Raw genomic sequence first — 6,146 nt, 5'->3', positions numbered from 1 at the left:
GAGAGAGAAGTGACTGGCCCAGAGTCACCCAGCAAGTATCAGGGCTGAATGGGGATTTGAACTTGGGTCTCCCTGGTCCTAGTCCAGCACTCTAACCACTACACCATGCTGGCTCTCATGTGTGTCACATGAGTGGCCACGTGTGTTTGGCCTAGTCCCCTCATGGAGAGGAGAGCTGGTCTTGTGGTAGCAAGCATGACTTGTCCCCTTAACTAAGCAGGGTCTGCCCTGGTTGCATTTGAATGGGAGACTTGATGTGTGAGCACCGTGAGATACACCCCTCCGGGGATGGAGCCGCTCTGGGAAGAGCATCTGAGGTTTCAAGTTCCCTGGCAGCCTCTTCAAAATAGGGCTGAGAGAGACTCCTGCCTGCAACTGTGGAGAAGCTGCCGCCAGTCTGTGAAGACAATTTTGAGCTAGATGGACCCAGGGTCTGACTCAGTATATGGCAGCTTCCTGTGTTCCTATAGCCGTTAATAGGTTGCAGGCAGCTGATAGCCTTTCATGGTGGCTGTATAGAGACTGGCATGCTGTTCTTCGGTCTCCTTTAGTGGTAGTTTCTCAGCTACACAGCGGCTGCGCTCATTACTAGGCTGTGGCCTGTGTGGTCTGTGTTCCAGCTCGTAAGAAGTGCCTTGCTGGAGCCAGGCCCAAGGCTTGCCTAATCCAGCATCCTGTTTCCCACAGTGTCCCAGCAGATGCCTCTGGGAAGCCGCCTGGGACCTGGGCCATGGCAGTGTTGCATTGTAACAGCAGTTGCTCGTCTTTAATATTGGCATAGCGGACAAAGCGTCTTGGTTTACCTGAGTTCACCGTGTGGATGGTACTGAAGTGAGGTCCTAGCAGGCTGAAGCTACTTCTGGAGTAAACAGCTTGCTGCTCGAGAGAGGACATGTGATGCACCCAGATCAAAACTGCCCAAAATAGAGCAAACTAAAATAAGAATTGTGTAGGACTGTTCTTTGGAAATAAGGACAACCCTTTCAGATGGGAGATGTGGCCTTTTTAGCCTACTTTCCTTAAGGAAAGCAAGCTTACGAGATCATCCAGCATTCCGTCCATGTGTCCATTCCCCCAGCCCCCATCAACTTTGCAATGTCTGGATCAATATGAACTGAATTGGGTACAGTTTCAGGGACACTCAAGGATGCCTCAGTGCGGCCTCGCTTGTGATGCCATCCACCTTGATTCAAGATGGCGGATGCATAAACATTTGAGATGCAAGTGGGCTATCTTGTGAACCACCTAACTGATTTGAACCAAACTTGCTGCAGGTGTAAGGACACAGGGATGGCTCAAGGGCATAGTTGGTAATGTTGTCCACCCTAATTCAAGATGGTGGAAGTGTGAACATGGGCTACTTGGGGACTGCCTAACCGATTTGAATGAAATTTGATACAATAGTAGTGTGACACCTACTGTATCTCGATGTCACCCACCCAAATTCAAGATGGATGTGTGAACATTGAAGGCTGAAGTGGGCTAACTTGTGAAGATGGTAATTATCAATTATGGTGGGCAGATTAGTTCCCTCGAGAACTTGTTTCTGGTGGGGAGCATCCAATGCAGGGAAAAGGGTGTTTACAGAGATGTAGCAGGATATTTGGGGGATTAGCAAAAGTGGGGAACAGAGAGGGCGTGTATGAGATGGACAGTGCTCAAATTAGGGAAAAGGCAGATAGACAGTCCCTACCCCGGCTACCCCACCCCATTTTAGCCCAACCTTGCCACCTCTGCAGGCTGCCTCCTAAAAAAGGAGTGAAGGGACCTCTCACAACAGGTAGGCCCCCCCCGCCTTTTGAGTGCTGGCTGTGGGGAGCACAATAGTCCCCCCGCCGCTAGTTAAAGGCTGCACGTGAGTAGGGCTCCCCATCCTCGCTTGCGCTTAGGCAAAGCTGGCATGCCAGGGTCTGCAAGCTCTGGCAGGAGCACCCTTGTCCCCTACGAGCCAGACCCAAATGAATGGCTTTCATTAAAGGCCCTGACTTTCCCTTTTCACTGGCTGACAGGGTGAGGAGTGGGGAGGAAGTTCTTGGCCTTTCAAAGAGCCATCTCTCCCCACACACGTTGCAAACCGTCTGTGGACACATGGGTGGGGGTGGCAGAAGACCCCTGCTTCCCACAAAGCCCAAAGGGATCGGGTTGAGAGCACGGATGTGTCTGTGTCTAGGAAACCCTTGCACAGCCCACCCCCCCCCCGCCAAGGAGGCCGAGTTCCTGGCGGAGCTTTGAGCCACCCGCGTTCGCAGGTGCGGCCCATGTGCTTTGTCTGCGCTAGGTACCAAAGCCGTCCCTTTCGACTGTCTCCTTTGCAGGGCCCTTGCTGCTGCTGCTGCTGCTGCTTCCCTTCCTGCCGCACTCAGCCACCCATCTGCTCCGTCTGCTCCAACCTTCCAAAGCTATTCTTAGAGCAAGTACACAGGCTGTTCTCCAGCCCCTGGCGACTTGTGCAGCATTCCTGGCCTGGGAATCCGAATGGATTTCTCCAGGAAGTGGGGGCGGGGCAGGTTATTGCAAGTGCCCTATTATTGCAGGATGATGATGATGATTGATTATTATTATATTATATTATTAATATCTTTGTTTGTTTGTTTGTTTGTTTATTTGTGTATTTATTTACACAGTCAGACCAGTGTTATTGACTGGTTTGTTTTATCCAGACATCGAGTCCTTCCCAAGGACCTGGGATGGCTGAATTTTATTGTCAATTGTTATAGATATTGTTGCAGAATATAGGCTGTTCCCAGTAAAGCTGCTTTTTGTAATTGGCTGATGGTGATTTCTGTGGCCCCTCTGGTGTTGAGGTGCTCTTCAAGGTCTTTTGGAACTGCACCCAGGGCGCCAATTACCACTGGGATGATTTTGGTCTTTTTCTGCCACAGCCTTTCAATTTCAATTTGTAGATCTTTGTATTTTGTGATTTTTTTCTATTTCTTTTTCTTCTATTCTGCTATCCCCTGGTATTGCTATGTCGATTATTTTTATTTATTAATTAATTAATTTATTTATTTATTTATTATTGCAAGCACCTCACATACTCAACACTACTGGTGGGGGAAAGTGAAAAGGCTGAACAAACTAGCACTCCTGTGTAACTTTAATTTAAAAAAAAAAATCCCTATTGAACACACTGTGGCTTTACTTCTGAGTAAACACCCACAGGACAGTGATGCAAAGTACAGGACTGTGACCATGAACAAGAAATGTGTACTGCTTTGTGATCAAAATGGCTTCAGGACTTATAGGGCCTTTTCTGAGTAGGAGTTCGCTGTTGTGTGGCATATCGGCTCAGGGTGCCCTTGATGGAAGAGCAAAGGATTGCTGCTGAAGGTCTAATTTGGGGAAGAAAGCGAAATTTGGAGCATCTTGTGGCAGACAGTACTGCAGGCCTTTTGCCGTGCTGGCTGGGAGAAGAAGGCCAAGAAGCATCTTTGCACACCCCAAGTGCAAGAAGTTAGTGAGAGAAGAAAGGGCTTGTCTAATCCTGTGGCTTGCTAGGCTGAACATAAGACACCACCCGGAGTCTCAGTTCACTGCCTGTGTGGAATCGAAGTGTGTGTGTGTGTGTGTGTGTGTGTGTGTTGCCATGCGCGTGGCAGATCTCACAGCCACTGGCCTTTGTTTGGCTTGGCGGGTCACAGTGTGTGCAGGACCCTGCTGCCCGCGGAGCCAGCTGGTGGCAGACGAGTAACACAGTGCAGCAGGGGAAGGCGGCAGCACCTGAGACAGCTCCCCAAAGTGGGATGGTTGCCATGGTGACGGGAGCACCTCTCTGCAGAAGGAGGGTTGCTGTGGCGACCAGAAGCACTCCATTCATTGCGGGGGGGGGGGGGGTTTCCAGTGCTTTGCAGCTGTGGACTAGGAGGGCCCCCAGGGAGAGACCCAGGACCAGAGACAGCTGCCTGTGGATGCACCAGGATGCCAGCTTGTATTCAGCCACCTGCTGCCAGGTGGGGGGGCGGCAGATGGGGAAATGCCCCTCCCACAGCTGCTATGGCAATATGTGTCCCAAGCCGGGGGGGGGTGTCAAAAAGGGGACGCAAGGGAAACTATGGCAGGGCATTTCTTACTGGGCTGCCTTCAGCGTTAGAAGTATTTGGTGGCCTAGAATTCTGCACCTGACAGAACCGAAAAGGTTAGGCATCTCACACAACGCAGGCCTGGAGCGGCCCTCCGAAGGAAGGCACCAGGGGCCTCTGCTGTGTAGCCTTTGCCTCCTTTTAAGGTTTGCCGGACAAAGGGCTCTGCATTACTTAAAAGCTTGCATGCTTCGGCACCAGAACTTGCGACATTGGTCTCCCTTGCGCTCTGAGATAACGGTCTCTGTCTGATTCAACAAGGGTTGACTGCACAAGTTGGGGTGGAGAGCTGGTCTTGTGGCAGCAAGCATGCATGGTCCCCTTTGCTAAGAAGGGTCTGCCCTGGTTTGCCCGTGGATGGGTGACGAAAGGTGAGCACTCCCTGTTGTTAAGATAAACAAATAAATTGCTCTTGTAAGAGGGGTTTGGATCAATTCATGGAGGAGAGGTCTATCGACGGCTTCTATTTGGAGGGCCATAGGCCACCTCCAGCCTCAGAGGCAGGATGCCTCTGAGTACCAGTTGCAGGGGAGTAACAGGAGGAGAGAGGGAACGCCCTCCACTCCTGCCTCTAGGCTCCCAGCAGCATCTGGTGGGCCACTGTGTGAAACAGGATGCTGGACTAGATGGGCCTCCTTGGGCCCGATCCAGCAGGGCTGTTCCTATGTTCTTAGGATATTCCCCTTAGGAGATGGGGCCATGACTCAGTGGAAGTGTATCTGCTTGCATGCAGAAGACCCCAGGTTAACAACCTGGCAGCATCTCCAGGTAGGGCTGGGAGAGACTCCTGCCTGAAACCTTGGAGAGCTGCTGCCAAGTCAGTGTAGAGATAACACTGAGCTAGGCTTGGTAGAAGGCAGCTCTGCGTCCCTATGATCTGAGAGGGGATGCTTACTTGTCCTCCCCCAGTGACGGATGTTTTCCTCCCGGGGCTTGGAGGGGGATGGGAAACAGACCTTCCTCCAGTCTGTTGGCACTTTTCCCCTAGTAACCTATATTTCTCTCCCCTCTTCTGCTATCATAATGCACTCGCCCCCACCCAGGGTTCTTTGCTTGCTGGTGCGCGCTCTCTCTCTCTCCCTCTCTAGGCTGGATCATCTGTAATCCCTTCTCCCCCACCCCTCCCTCCGCCAGCCTCCCATCAGCTGCTGCTGCAATGAGACAGATTGAATTCCTTTAATCTCCATGCGTAACGCAATCTCTAGGCTACGTCTCGGCAGGATCAGCTTCTGACCGGGTGCACAACATGCCCCCACAGACCAACTTGTGAGGTTCAGGGAGATACCACTAGGAATACATGTTTGAAGGTACAAGCCTCTGAGCTCTACCCTACCACCTTCCATGGTCGACAGATAATTTTGTGCTTAAATAATAATTTTTAAAAATGTGCTATGTAATCTCAGATTCTGCAACTAAACTCCCATAACTGGCAGGGAGAAGCCCTCGAAGAAACGTCAATACTTTCAAATCACGAGATCTGGGGGCCTGTGTATCATACCCCGTGGTTAGCAGTGACTTGCTGGTGAGCAGAAATGCACTTTGCACATGCTTTAAAGCACCCTTGTTTAATATTATTTTACATAACTTGATAGCTTAAAGCTGGCCTGGAAAAATACATTCTGGTGCTATCTGGGGGTGACACTGCAGTTTTGAATTGCAGGAAGCTAGATTTGATTGTTGGGGTGGAGAGGTTTTAAATTTACAGATAAATGAGTTACATTATTTATTTTATCCAAGAAGTTCAGGGTGGCAGATTTTCATCATCAACATAGGAAGCTGCCATATACCTTGGTCCATCTAGCTCAGTATTGCCAGCAGTGGCTTCTCCAAGGTGGCAGGCAAGAGTCTCTCTCAGCCCTGTCTTGGAGATGTTGCCAAGGAGGGAACTTGGGACCTTCTGCAGGCAAGCGTGCAGATTCTCTTCCCCTGAGCTATGGCCCTCTCCCCTAAAGGGAATATTTTGCTGTGCTCACACATGGAGTCTCCTATTTTAGCAACGGGGGGGAATGAAAAGGAACAGACGTGGGTCAATTATTTGGGATGGAAACCTCCCTGAAAGAAAATTTT

The sequence above is a fragment of the Hemicordylus capensis genome, chromosome 6 (genome assembly GCF_027244095.1).
Source record: "Hemicordylus capensis ecotype Gifberg chromosome 6, rHemCap1.1.pri, whole genome shotgun sequence".
NCBI lineage: Eukaryota > Metazoa > Chordata > Lepidosauria > Squamata > Cordylidae > Hemicordylus > Hemicordylus capensis.
This window is presented reverse-complemented; position numbering follows the sequence as displayed.